The sequence below is a fragment of the Triticum aestivum genome, chromosome 6A, assembly GCF_018294505.1.
Source record: "Triticum aestivum cultivar Chinese Spring chromosome 6A, IWGSC CS RefSeq v2.1, whole genome shotgun sequence".
Lineage (NCBI taxonomy): Eukaryota > Viridiplantae > Streptophyta > Magnoliopsida > Poales > Poaceae > Triticum > Triticum aestivum.
The window spans coordinates 294,111,965-294,127,821 of record NC_057809.1 but is presented as its reverse complement, the minus strand read 5'-3'; positions in this window follow the sequence as shown (position 1 = coordinate 294,127,821).

Here is a 15,857-nt window from a genome sequence, read left to right as displayed (position 1 = left end):
TAAAGCAAATAGCAATTTAAAAATGTCAAACATGCATGAAAGTTGGATATTGTGAAACTAGACAAAATTCTAAGCATTTTACATATATAGTTTGTTTAATTTGGATGCAAGCATATCTAGTAGTTAACAATAGAAAAGAGTGGCATTTATGTAAATATGCAATGCACTTGAAAATTATTAAAACCAGAGATAAAGCAAATAGCAATTTAAAAATGTCAAACATGCATGAAAGTTGGATATTGTGAAACTAGACAAAATTCTAAGCATTTTACATATATAGTTTGTTTAATTTGGATGCAAGCATATCTAGTAGTTAACAATAGAAAAGAGTGGCATTTATGTAAATATGCAATGCACTTGAAAATTATTAAAACCAGAGATGGAAAAAAACATACGTGGGCCGAATTGCAACATAGTGCAGCAACCCAGGACGAGATTTGGCCCGGCGGTTGAGTGTGCAAAATAATAGGAAAACAAAGCAAAAATGGGCCCGACTGGGACTTGATCCCACAACCTCCTACGTAGAGAAGCGGTGTGGTGACCAGCTGGGCTACTTCAATGTTTGATACAAGAAACAGACGCTGGGCTATTTGGACAGTATCGAAGGCAAGCCTCATTTTCCATCAACACATGGTGGTGTGCACCGGCGTCAATGGTGATGAGCTAGGAAGCAACCTTGGAGGATGCAGAGCTACAGTGGGGGTGCGAAGATGAGTTGTGAATGCGCGTGTGCATGCGGTAAAGCGGAGCAGCTGCAGGAGGAGGCCAGAGCTCGACCATTGAGCTGGAGCTCGTCTCAGCTGCGGCACACAGCGAGGCGAGGCTGGAGCTACAGCGGCATTACGTGAGGAGCGAGGACGCAGTGGGCGTGCTCCTGCGCATGGTTCGATTGCTGCAGTGCTACGTGCACGGATAGCGTGCGGGCGCAGCTATGACGACGCGCAAGGTGAGGCAGTGCATGGGCTGTGCTCGAGCGCGAGCATGGCTCGGTTCGGGCGTGCGGCTGCGGTGATGCGCGCGAGCACGGGACAGAGAATGAGCGAGGCGGCTGCAGTTGCGTGGGCGAACAGAGAGGGCCGAGCACGCGGAAGCAAGGCAAGGTGACGTAAGCGCACAAGCTTTAGCTTGCTGCCATGGAGGGCATGGCCGAAGTGGCCTCAGGAAGAAGACTACGGTGACGGAAAAGAATCAACGAGGGGCTGTGGACGAGCGGCTGCTTACTAAGGGTTCGCTGGTGCCGACGGATCGGTCGGTGAGGCGATGTAGGCGACATGGGGAGGCGCTGACCGGCGGCGACGGTTTGGCCCCAAGAAGAAGATGATGAAGAGGACATCGTGGAAGAAGCTGCATGGACCGGGTGGACGCAGGTGAGGTAGCAGCAGATGGCGGTCGCCGAGGAGGTCACCCTCGTGTCGACGAACGGACGAGGAAGGCTTTGAACAGACGGGGCTCAAGCTTGAGCTCGGCACGGCCATGGCGTCGGCAGGGCGCGTGGGATCCTTGCCTGGCGGCGGCAGGGGCGTGAGAGGGGTGGAATGGAGGGAGGAGGAGGACTAGGGCACACGAGCTTGCTATATAGGGCCTAGGGGGTGCTCTCCGGCCGTCAAATCACTCGGGAGGTCGACGTGGCATGCGTGGATGCCCTGCCGTACTGGAGGTAGAAGAAGAACAGAAGGGATCGGTTCAGGTGGGCTAGCTGGGCTAAAAGAGGTAAGTGGGCTGCGGCGGTGGGCTTCTCTCTTCCTTTCTCTCCTCATACTTTTCTTTAATCCTTCAGACCGAATAAAAATAGTAGAAATGCACAGGGAGAAGAGGAAGGAAGCAGGCTGAGACAGAAGTAGATCTAAGATCCTGGATTTAAGCCCTATTTGAATAAAATGGTTTGGACATTTTCAAAGATAGAAAAATAATTCAAGTTTGAATTAAATTCAAACTTGAGTCATTTTTGAACTCAACCAAAACAACTCCAAAATGGATGATATTTTACAGAGAGGTATAAGGCATGGATTAGAATTTATAGGAAAGGAATGAACATTAATGGAGGCAGGAATAATGTCACTTGACACAAAAGAAAAAATTTGAAATAGATGAAGAAGTGGATAGGTTGGGCACTTCATGATGGTTTAGATGGAAGGGCAAGATGGAACATCAAATAAGAGGAGGAGAAGGAGTTCACAAAGATAACAAGCACACAACAAATATGCACGCTACAAAGATGATCATGATGCAAATGCAACAACAAAATAAACACACGGCAACAACGAAAAAATGGAAGGCAACTGGAGCACCGGTCTTGGGGCGTCACAACACTCCACCACTACGAGAGGATCTCATCCCGAGATCTAGGATGGCACCGGTGGGAAACAAAGGAGGAAAAGAAGAGGTAAAACTAAGTTTCTTCTTTGACAAATAAGTGAAACCAATGAACCTTGAGAGGTTAAACATTTTCAAGAAAAGAATACAGCGGAGATGAACAAAGTTGAAAACACTCCGTTAGAAAAGAGCAACAGGGAACATCACGAGAACCCTATGGTTGAAAGACATGAGAAAAGGGTTGCAATGGGCAAGAAGTACATGCAAGCACTCTGGATGAAACGAGACGTACAAGGAATGATAAGGATCAATTACGACAACACTCCGGTTGGAAATGGAAGATAAAGAATATAAACTTGGCAAAATGAAAGCACTTGGATGAGAGTCGGTTAGAAGAGTTATGATAGACACAACACTCCGGTTAAAACAAAATAGAGAGAGAAAAAGAATGATGTAATTTGGACAGCAGTCCGACTGTAGATGGACGGAATCTGATATAGGCTAAGGTGTTCTGATGTTTTGATGACATGGTGGCTATCATTTCTGTGGGAGTCGACCTTGACGATCCGACTACGAACGTGCGAGACGTTGCGCCTTAGCAATCGCTAAACCAACTTCCGAGGGGTTATTGACCACGCCGGAGCATGGTCAACCTGACCACGAGGGTTTGTTTCCTGTGAGCAAACAAAGAACAAGCAAGAAACTAAGATTGCAATCTGGATATTGCGAATATAAGATGAAAGCTTTATTGATCAAGGTGGGGTTCTGTGACATCTTGGTCTGGTCGTTGGACACAAACGAAGTACGCGAAGTTGCAGCTATTGCAAACTTTTAATCTAAACAAAACCCAAAGTCTAAACGATGCCCTAAGGGCTGTATATATGGAGGAGAGATGGGGAATTTCGTGGCCCTTGATGGAGGGGTCCGAAACTAAGCCTAACTCTTGTTTCCCCACACATACGGACTCTAAAAACAGCCTATACTTAAGTACTTCGAAAATACATGGGCCTGGTCCAATAATAAGGTGACGCAACACCTAGAATAGCCTCTAGACAAAATTTATAAAGTGTCATCTTGTATATTCCGTCCCATGCTTCATGCACTCATTATGGTGGCTTCAGAGTCCTGGCATCACTTGTAACTCCATTCTTGTTCCCCTTGCGCATGCCATCATCTCCATACTTGAACTTGCTCCAAAGTTCATCTTTCTTGTCCAAGCTAGGCCCTTCATTTGTAAGAAAAACAAATGTATCCAATTTAGGCAACATCATATTCTCATGAACATTAGAATCGTTACCAAGAAACGAAAGTACCTGATAATTCAATTGGTGTGCGCGAGCTCTAGTAATTGGTCTAGTATGTATAGCAGTAGGGGCTGTGGGTGTAACAATGGTATTGATGTCCTCATCATCCTCCCCTTCTTGAAATGAAGTCGTCCTCAACGAAAGTTCATCATCCTCACCCAAATAAGGCTTCAAATCTGAAATGTTAAAAGTGGGACTAACCCCAAAATCTGCAGGCAGCTCAAGTTTATATGCATTATCATTTATTTTCTCTAACACCTTAAAAGGACCATTAGCACGTGGCATTAGCTTTGATTTGCGCAAATTAGGAAATCTATCCTTACGCAAATGTAACCAAACAAGATCTCCAGGTGCAAACACAACATGTTTTCTACCCTTATCTCCAGCAAGTTTATATTTAGCATTCATACGCTCAATGTTTTCCTTAGTTAACTCATGCATTTTTAAAATCAATTCAGCATGTTCTTTAGCATCAAAATTAACCTTCTCCAAAGATGGAAGAGGCAACAAATCAATAGGTGCACGAGGTAGGAAACCATACACAATTTCAAAAGCGCACATCTTAGTAGTAGAATGCAATGAACGATTATAAGCAAATTCAATATGAGGCAAGCATTCTTCCCACATTTTCTTGTTATTCTTCAAAACAGTCCTAAGCATAGTAGACAATGTTCTATTGACTACTTCAGTTTGTCCATCAGTTTGGGGGTGACAAGTAGTACTAAAAAGCAGTTTAGTCCCCAACTTAGCCCATAAACATCTCCAAAAGTGGCTAAGAAATTTAGTATCACGATCTAAAACAATAGTGTTTGGCACACCATGCAAGCGAATAATTTCACGAAAGAACAAATCAGCAACATTAACAGCATCATCGCTTTTATGACATGGTATAAAGTGTGCCATTTTCGAGAATCTACCCACGACAACAAATATGCTATCCCTCCCCTTCTTTGTTCGAGGTAAACCTAAAACAAAGTCCATAGATATATCCTCCCAAGGAACACTAGGTACAGGCAAAGGCATATATAAACCATGAGGATTGAGTCGTGACTTAGCTTTTTGACATGTAGTGCATCGAGCAATAAAACGCTCAACATCCCGTCTCATATTTGGCCAAAAGAAATGTGTAGCAAGTACGTCCTCCGTCTTCTTCACGCCAAAGTGTCCCATTAATCCTCCTCCATGCGCCTCCTACAACAACAAAAGACGAACGGAGCTAGCTGGAATGCATAGCTTGTTAGCACGAAACACAAATCCATCGTTAACGACGAACTTGTTCCACATTCTTCCTTCTTTACAATTCTGCATTACATCTTTAAAATCAGCATCATGCACATATTGATCTTTGATGGTCTCCAAACCAAATATTTTGAAGTCAAGTTGTGAAAGCATAGTATAGCGACGAGACAATGCATCAGCAATAACATTTTCTTTTCCCTTCTTGTGTTTAATGACATAAGGGAAGTCTCAATGAATTCAACCCATTTAGCATGTCTACGATTCAGTTTAGCTTGACTTTTAATATGTTTCAAAGATTCATGATCAGAATGTATAACAAATTCTTTGGGCCATAAATAATGTTGCCATGTTTCTAAAGTCCGAACAAGAGCATATAATTCTTTATCATAAGTAGAATAATTCAGACTAGGCCCACTCAATTTTTTAGAAAAGTATGCAACAGGTTTGCCATCTTGTAATAACACACCGCCTAATCCAATTCCACTAGCATCACATTCAAGCTCAAAAGTCTTATTAAAATTAGGAAGTTGGAGTAAAGGAGCATGTGTCAACTTATCTTTCAATACCGAGAAGGCTTCTTCCTGTGCGGTACCCCAAAGAAAAGGCACATCTTTCTTTGTAAGCTCATTGAGAGGTGCAGCAATGGTGCTGAAATCTCTCACAAAACGCCTATAGAATCCAACGAGGCCAAGAAAACTCCTCACTTGTGTGACCGTTTTGGGTTGCAGCCAACTCTCAATAGCTTCAATCTTGGCTTTATCAACTTCAATTCCCTGTGGAGTAACAACATAGCCAAGAAAAGATACTCGGTCGGTGCAAAAGGTGCACTTCCCAAGGTTACCAAACAAACGTGCATCACGTAGAGCAATAAAAACAGCACGTAAATGTTCCAAATGTTCTTCCAAAGATCTGCTATAAATCAATATGTCATCAAAGTAAACTACCACAAATCGTCCAATGAAAGCACGTAAAACTTCGTTCATTAATCTCATGAAAGTACTAGGTGCATTAGTTAACCCAAAAGGCATGACTAACCACTCATATAATCCAAACTTAGTTTTGAATGCTGTTTTCCATTCATCTCCCAATTTCATACGAATTTGATGGTATCCACTACGCAAATCAACTTTGGAGAATATTGTAGAGCCACTCAATTCATCAAGCATATCATCTAGCCTAAGAATAGGATGACGATAACGAATAGTAATATTATTAATGCCTCTACAATCAACACACATACATGATGTACCATCCTTTTCCGGCACTAGAATAATAGGAACAGCACAAATACTAAGGGATCCGCATATATAACCTTTGTCGAGAAGCTCTTGTACTTGACGCATAATCTCCTTCGTCTCCTCTGGATTGGTACGGTATGGTGCACGGTTTGGCAGTGAAGCACCGGGAATTAAGTCAATCTAATGCTCAATCCCTCGAATAGGCGGTAATCCCGGTGGCACGTCTTGTGAAAAGACGTCAGCGAACTCCTGCAAAATGTTAGTGACAGCAGGAGGCAAAGAGGAAGGCACGTCCTCGAATGAAAATAATGCCTCTTTGCACACAAAAGCATAGCAAACAGATTTGCTGAAATCTAGCTCATCAATATCAGATTTGGTGCCAAATAAACATGCACTTTTCAATTTAATTTCAGAAGCAACACTAGATGGTTTATTATTAGGCTTCATTTGCTGCTCAAATTCTTTTGCCACAATCTGATTTTCACTCTTATTCGTCTCCTGTTTTGCTTTATTAGCTCTATTAATATCATCTTTCAAAATGGAATCAGGAGTCATAGGAAGCAAAGTAATATTTTTATCCTTATGAACAAGAGTATAGTGATTGTTTCTACCATGGTGTACAGAATTTTTATCAAATTGCCATGGTCTACCAAGTAATAAGGAACATGCTTGCATAGGTACCACATCACAATCAACATAATCAGCATATGTAGATATACTAAAATGCACACGAACAGTATGTGTTACCTTAACCTTGCCGCTGTTGTTGAACCATTGGATGTAGTAAGGATGTGGATGTGGTCTTGTGGTGAGAGAAAGCTTCTCCACCATCTCCATGCTAGCCAAGTTGTTGCAGCTCCCTCCATCTATGATGACGCGCACAGAACATTCTTTCACAACTCCCTTGGTATGGAACAAATTGTGCCTCTGATTTTGCTCAGCTTGTGTGACCTGCACACTCAAAACACGTTGAGCAACTAAACATTCATACCTGTCAGCGTCTTCAGGAGCCATGTATTGCGTCTCATGATCAGAATCATCTCCACCATGTTCTTCACGTGTAATAAGAGCCAAAGTCTCCTCATCATAGTCACTAGCGGACTCATATCCACCATCCGCGGTAGCAATCATCACATGCGGAGATTTGCATTCTCTCGCATAATGACCTCCTCCCTTACAACGACGACAAATAATATCACTTGTGTGCCCTGTTGATGCCATGGAAGAAGAAGAACGCTGTGCAGGCCCCGCGGGTGCGCTCTTGGCAGATAATGGTGGTTGTGCGTGTTTTCTTGTATCACGGCTGGAGGTGGCACCGGATGGAGGTGCTGGTGCAGTTGAAGTAGAAGATGCACGTGGTGTCCATGATGAAGGTCGGCCTGCAGAAAAGTTAGTTCGCCCCAATGCTTGCCGATCCTGCACTTCACGTTCAGCTTTACAAGCAAGATGGAATAAACGAGTGATATTAGTATACTCCTTATAGTCTAGAATGGTCTGAATCTCTCTATTTAATCCACCCAGAAAACGTGCAAGCATAGCTTCATTCTCCTCAACAATACCACATCTAATCATGCCAGTTTGTAATTCCTGATAATATTCTTCTACAGAATTTTTCCCTTGTCTTAAACGCTGTAATTTTTGAAGCAATTCACGTTGATAATATGGTGGAACCCAACGAGTACGCATAGCAGTTTTCAAAGCAGCCCAAGTAGTTGGAATAGGATATAATCTACAATGTTCAGACCACCATACACATGCAAAACTAGTGAAAGCACAAACAGCAGCAGCAACTCGTCTCTCCTCAGGATATTGTAAACATGTAAATCGTTGTTCAGTTTCTAACTCCCAAGTAAGATATATATCAGGAACATATCTACCCTCAAATGGTGGAATATTCAATTTCAGTTTAGGAATATGGACATCATCTCGTACCTGAGGTGGTGGTGCAGGCCTACCATTACGAATATATACCTGAGGTCGACCTGCTGGTGGTGGTGCAGGTGGCTGCACGTAGTGCTGATTTTGATCAACCTCATCCTCATAATCTCCCACATAATCATCCTCCTCCGCATCAGCAGCAGGAGCCATAGAAGTATCAACAGCAGCACCAACAGTTTGGCCAAACGCAAGAGGAACACGACTCGCTCGGCGAAGGTCTGTTTCGCGATGTGGAGCTGGGAAGGCTTATAATATGGTAGCAAAAAGGGTCAGCAATAATCAATTCAGAGATGCAAAGTTGAATAAACGCTCAACGACGGTACTGTGCTGGTCCTAGGCTAGACTGTGCTAGAGACGCGAGCCTAGAACACCAACAAAATCACGGCGCGGCACGTAAACAAGGGAGGAGCACACTCTGAATTTTTTTTTCTCTTTTTTTGCACTTTTTTTCCTCTCTTTTTTTTTGCTTCGCAACAATTTTTTTTCGAAAAAGTCTACAAATGGTCTAAAAACTGCCTAGCCAGAATTTTCCAGACTTAGTTTTTTTTTGAAATTGGAACTATTTTTCTTCTGCGGATGGCTCGGAAGTTGGGGAGTCCTTCTCTATCACGACTCAGAGTATCGCGTGATCTGGAAATCGAGAACAATGCAACAATTACTAGACTCGGACTAGGACTGGTGGCGGAGATGAATCTTGTGGAACTCGGACTGGTGGCGGAGATGAATCTGGTGGAACACGGACAGGTGGCGGATATATGTTGTAGGTGAACTCGGATTGGCGTGATGGCGGCGGATATGTGGTGGCATATATGGATTCGGATTGGCGGTGAATATGTGGTGGTGGTATATGGCAACAGCGACGATGATGATGCGGTGGTGATATATGCCAGCGGCGATGTGACAACATGTGAACAGAACTCGAAACTCTAAAAGACTAGACGCTAAGACCAGCACTGCAACCGCAAATTCAACAAAGCAAATACAGAAAAGATTATGCAAGGCTCAGATTGGTTCAGATCGGATGAACTAACCCTAATTTTTTTTGGCTTTTTTGTGGACTATAGGTATGAAGAACAGACTCGATCTAAACTACGAAAAACTGTAAAATCTCACCGAGCAACCTGGAAATCTGATACCACTTGATAGAGGCAAAGGTGTCCCGTCTTTCGATGAGATGATGGATATCGCTTTGGTGGCAGTCGACTTTGACGATCCGACTACGAACGTGCGAGGACGTCGCGCCTTAGCAATCGCTAAACCAACTCCGAGAGGTTATTGACCACGCCGGAGCACGATCAACCTGACCACGAGGGTCTGTTTCCGGCAAGCAAACAAAGAACAAGCAAGAAACTGAGATTGCAATCTGGATATTGCGAATATAAGATGAAAGCTTTATTGATCAAGGTGGGGTTCTGTGACGCCTTTGTCTTGTCGTTGAACTCAAACAAAGTACGCGAAGTTGCAGCTATGGCGAACTTTAATCTAAACAAAACCCAAAATCTAAACGGTGCCCTAAGGGCTGTATATATGGAGGAAGAGAGGGGAATTTCGTGGCCCTTGGTGGAGGGGTCCGAAATCAACCCTATCTCTTGTTTCCCCACACATACGGACTCTAAAAATAGCCTATACTTATGTATTTCGAAATTACATGGGCCTGGCCCAATAAAAAGGTGACGCAGCACCTATAATAGCCTCGGGACGAAATTTATGAAGTGGCATCTTGTATATTTCGTCCAAGGCTTCATGCACCCATTATGGTGGCTTCAAAGTCCTGAAATCATCACTTGTAACTCCGTTCTTGTTCCCCTTGCGCATGGCATCATCTCCATGCTTGTTCTTGCTCCAATGTTCATCCTTCTCCAAGCTAGGCCCTTCATTTGAAAGCAAAACAAATGTATCCAATTTAGGCAGCATCATATTCTCATGAACATTAGAATCATTACCAAGAAACGAAAGTATGATAGAGGCAAAGGTGTCCCGTCTTTCGATGAGATGGTGGATTTCGCTTTGGTGGAAGTCGACTTTGACGATCCGACTACGAACGTGTGAGGACGTCGCGCCTTAGCAATCGCTAAACCAACTCCGAGAGGTTATTGACCACGCCGGAGCACGATCAACCTGACCACGAGGGTCTGTTTCCTGCGAGCAAACGAAGAACAAGCAAGAAACTAAGATTGCAATCTGAATATTGCGAATATAAGATGAAAGCTTTATTGATCAAGGTGGGGTTCTGTGACGCCTTTGTCTGGTCGTTGAACACAAACGAAGTACGCGAAGTTGCAGCTATGGCGAACTTTTAATCTAAACAAAACCCAAGGAAAAGCTACTAGATGGATCTACTTATATAGGAGCAAGGGGTGGCGGCCAAGGAGGTGGGAGGACGTCCCAAGGCAGCCTAAAACTAAATCTAGGTCGTACAAGGCCAATGGGCCCAAGTGGAGGTGATGTAACACCTTTGGACTTGTAGTTTGACTCGGATTCTGCTGCAGCATCAGATTGTTTCGTCCACAACTCAATGCTCCGGACGAATTTGAAGGTGATTCCAATTGGTTTGGAAAGTGCACGAAATCTAGTTTCCAACAAAAAAAGAATCACCCAATTCGGAGTCCATATGAAAAACTTGTGTGCGTTTTGAGTCAGGTATGTCTGTGCAGTCCGAATCTGAATCCAGAACGTGAGAGACTTGGACTCTATCTTCTCTTGGGCCAAAAGTGACGTGAGAGAACTTTTTGGACAGCAAATAAACATCTCTTTCTTCCTTATCTTCATATGTGGATTGCACAAATATCCCATACACCTGCAATTAGACAAAACACAAAAGTTTGTGAAGTATTTTTGTTCTGGATAACATAAATAGATTATTGAATAGTTTGCACTAGAAATCACCTGACAAATATGCATGTATGCAATATTTTTGGTCATATCCAAGGTAGTCATGTCCTCATCATCCTCCCCTTCTTGAAAATAAAGCCATCCTCGGCGTTGCTTAATCTGAAATGTGGCTAATAAAAGAGACAAGGTGTACATGTTGTATATGTATATGTCATCCATTTTTACTTCCCTTGATTTTTGCATATATGACACATGAATAGATGAGTAACTTGCATAGTTCATAAAATCTAAAGCCAAAAAATTAGCACAAGAAGTAGAAGGCATGAAAATATTGCAACTCAGTTTGCACATATAAGTGAAGCTCTTATTCATTTCAAAAGATTGACAATGTTCATCATTAAACCATCCCAACATTGGTGAATAAACCTTACTTGCATCAAATTTACATGCTACAACATGCTTAAATAAGCAAACATGCAATAAGTCATTCAACACAGAATCATCACCAAGATTAGAGGTCATATCAAAATGATTAAACATTGGTTCTTTTGCATCAATAGTTAATTTAATGGGTGCACTCAAAATTGTTGGTATTTCAGTTGTTTGATCACATGGCAAAGTCAAATTATCAACGTAGTCCTCTAAAATAGGTGGTGTGATCAAAGTTGATAGAGGCAAAGGTGTCCCGTCTTTCGATGAGATGGTGGATTTCGCTTTGGTGGAAGTCGACTTTGACGATCCGACTACGAACGTGCGAGGACGTCGCGCCTTAGCAATCGCTAAACCAACTCCGAGAGGTTATTGACCATGCCCGAGCACGATCAACCTGACCACGAGGGTCTGTTTCCTGCGAGCAAACGAAGAACAAGCAAGAAACTAAGATTGCAATCTGGATATTGCGAATATAAGATGAAAGCTTTATTGATCAAGGTGGGGTTCTGTGACGCCTTTGTCTGGTCGTTGAACACAAACGAAGTACGCGAAGTTGCAGCTATGGCGAACTTTTAATCTAAACAAAACCCAAAGTCTAAACGATGCCCTAAGGGCTGTATATATGGAGGAAGAGGGGGGGAATTTCGTGGCCCTTGGTGGAGGAGTCCGAAATCAACCCTATCTCTTGTTTCCCCACACATACGGACTCTAAAAATAGCCTATACTTATGTATTTCGAAATTACATGGGCCTGGCCCAATAATAAGGTGACGCAGCACCTAAAATAGCCTCGGGACGAAATTTATGAAGTGGCATCTTGTATATTTCGTCCAAGGCTTCATGCACCCATTATGGTGGCTTCAAAGTCCTGAAATTATCACTTGTAACTCCGTTCTTGTTCCCCTTGCGCATGCCATCATCTCCATGCTTGTTCTTGCTCCAATGTTCATCCTTCTCCAAGCTAGGCCCTTCATTTGTAAGCAAAACAAATGTATCCAATTTAGGCAGCATCATATTCTCATGAACATTAGAATCATTACCAAGAAACGAAAGTACCTGGTAATTTAGTTGGCGTGCACGAGCTCTAGTAATTGGTCCAGTATGTATAGCAGCAGGGGCTGTGGGTGTAACAATTGTATTGATGTCCTTATCAAGAATGGTCTGAATCTCTCTATTTAATACACCCAGAAAACGTGCAAGCATAGCTTCATTCTCCTCAACAATACCACATCTAATCATGCCAGTTTGTAATTCCTGATAATATTCTTCTACAGAATTTTTCCCTTGTCTTAAACGCTGCAATTTTTGAAGCAATTCACGTTGATAATATGGTGGAACCCAACGCGTACGCATAGCAGTTTTCAAAGCAGCCCAAGTAGTTGGAATAGGATATAATCTACAATGTTCAGACCACCATACACATGCAAAACTAGTGAAAGCACAAACAGCAGCAGCAACTCGTCTCTCCTCAGGATATTGTAAACATGTAAATCGTTGTTCAGTTTCTAACTCCCAAGTAAGATATATATCTGGAACATATCTACCCTCAAATGGTGGAATATTCAATTTCAGTTTAGGAATATGGACATCATCGCGTACCTGAGGTGGTGGTGCAGGCCTACCATGACGAATATATACCTGAGGTCGACCTGCTGGTGGTGGTGCTGGTGGCTGCTCGTAGATCTGATTTTGATCAACCTCATCCTCATAATCGCCCACATACTCATCATCCTCCTGGGTACCAGCAACAGCAGTAGCAGGAGCCACAGAAGTATCAACAGCAGCACCAACAGTTTGGCCAAATGCAAGAGGAACACGGCTCGCTCGGCGAAGGTCTGCTTCGCGACGTGGAGGTAGTCGTTGTTGTTGTTGTTGGAGAGGTGCGTTAGGTGCAGCGGGTGGTGGTGGTGGAAGACGCGCGAGCAATTCATTAAATCTGTTATCGAGCTTTGTTTCGAACGTCTTCTCAAGGCCAGTGATCTTCTCCATGGCCTCTTCAAAATTGTTCAGCACATCTTGCACCTGTTCAGTCATCATTTGCTGAAACTTATCATGAAGCTCCTTGTTCGATAAATTCTCCCAGTCAATCTCGTCGGCTTGTGATCCTGGCATGGTTAGCAGCAATAGAAACACACAAGAATATGATCCTACAGACTACTAAGAAGTGGTGGTGGTGTATCACAAATCCGTCAAGCAAATCTCAAATTCTTACCAGTTCTTACCCAGCAGCAGGCGGTGATCGGCAACCGTTGTAGTCAAAAACTCTCAAAGCTTGGATAGAGCGATTACCAGGGAGAGTCGAACACACGACGTAGATGTATGTGGAGCTGGGAAGGCTTATAGTATGGTAGCAAAAAGGGTCAGCAATAATCAATTCAGAGATGCAAAATTGAATAAACGCTCAACGACGGTACTGTGCTGGTCCTAGGCTAGACTGTGCTAGAGACGCGAGCCTAGAACACCAACAAAATCACGGCGCGGCACGTAAACAAGGGAAAAAACACACTCTGAATCTTTTTTTTTTCCGAAACCTACTCCGGCAAGGAAACACAAATCGGAATCTAGATTGATCCCGAAAACAAACCTAATAAGCAAGGAACTCGAATTGGTGGTGGATATATGGTGGTGGTATATGGCAGCGGTGGTAGTATTTGGATATGGATCGGTGGTGGTATATGGACACGGATTGGTGGTGGTATATGGATACGGATTCGGAGCGGTGGTGGTAGATGGCAGGGGCGATGATGATGGTGCGGCGACGGCGTGACAACTTGTGAACAGAACTCGAAACTCTAAAAGACTAGACGCTAAGACCAGCAACTGAACACGACGATGCAACCGCAAATTCAACAAAGCAAATACAGAAAAGATTATGCAAGGCTCAGATTGGTTCGGATGGGATGAACTAACCCTAATTTTTTTTTGGCTTTTTCGTGGACTATAGGTATGAAGAACAGACTCGATCTAAACTACGAAAAACTGTAAAATCTCACCGAGCAACCTGGAAATCTGATACCACTTGATAGAGGCAAAGGTGTCCCGTCTTTCGATGAGATGGTGGATTTCGCTTTGGTGGAAGTCGACTTTGACGATCCGACTACGAACGTGCGAGGACGTCGCGCCTTAGCAATCGCTAAACCAACTCCGAGAGGTTATTGACCACGCCGGAGCACGATCAACCTGACCACGAGGGTCTGTTTCCTGCGAGCAAACGAAGAACAAGCAAGAAACTAAGATTGCTATCTGGATATTGCGAATATAAGATGAAAGCTTTATTGATCAAGGTGGGGTTCTGTGACGCCTTTGTCTGGTCGTTGAACACAAACGAAGTACGCGAAGTTGCAGCTATGGCGAACTTTTAATCTAAACAAAACCCAAAGTCTAAACGATGCCCTAAGGGCTGTATATATGGAGGAAGAGGGGGAGAATTTCGTGGCCCTTGGTGGAGGGGTCTGAAATCAACCCTATCTCTTGTTTCCCCACACATACGGACTCTAAAAATAGCCTATACTTATGTATTTCGAAATTACATGGGCCTGGCCCAATAATAAGGTGACGCAGCACCTAAAATAGCCTCGGGACGAAATTTATGAAGTGGCGTCTTGTATATTTCGTCCAAGGCTTCATGCACCCATTATGGTGGCTTCAAAGTCCTGAAATCATCACTTGTAACTCCGTTCTTGTTTCCCTTGCGCATGCCATCATCTCCATGCTTGTTCTTGCTCCAATGTTCATCCTTCTCCAAGCTAGGCCCTTCATTTGTAAGCAAAACAAATGTATCCAATTTAGGCAGCATCATATTCTCATGAACATTAGAATCATTACCAAGAAACGAAAGTACCTGGTAATTTAGTTGGCGTGCACGAGCTCTAGTAATTGGTCCAGTATGTATAGCAGCAGGGGTTGTGGGTGTAACAATTGTATTGATGTCCTCATCATGCACCGTGCGCTTGTTCTCCTCGTGGCCAACACGTCGTTTTATTTCCTGTTCAGCTTTGCAAGCAAGATGAAACAAATGGTCCATAGGATAACACTCTTCATGAATTAGTATCTCTTGAATATCACGGTTTAATCCTCCCCAAAATCTATCCATAAAATCATCTTCACTTTCTTCTAAAGAGGAATGCAACAAGGTAGTTTGTAAATCATCATAATATTTTGTTACAGTTTCACTACCTTGTTTTAAGTGTTGCAACTTCTTAATCATGTCACGAGTATAATAAGCAGGGACGAAAGTATGTCGCATGGCAAGTTTCAAATCATCCCAAGTAGTAGGTATATAATCAGGGTGTAACCGACAATATTCACTCCACCAAACCAAAGCATAACCAGTGAAAGAACCAACCGCAACCTTAACCTTTTTATGTTCATTGAAATTATGGGAAGCAAATATATTTTTTATGTCGAACTCCCATTCAATATATAAAGCAGGTTTAAAACGGCCATTAAATGTTGGTATAGATACATTAACCTGATCATGTGCATTTGGATGTTTGTGCACCTCTCGTGACAGTTGTGGTATTTGCAAAGGTGGTGGCACGTCTCCCACGATCGACAAAGCC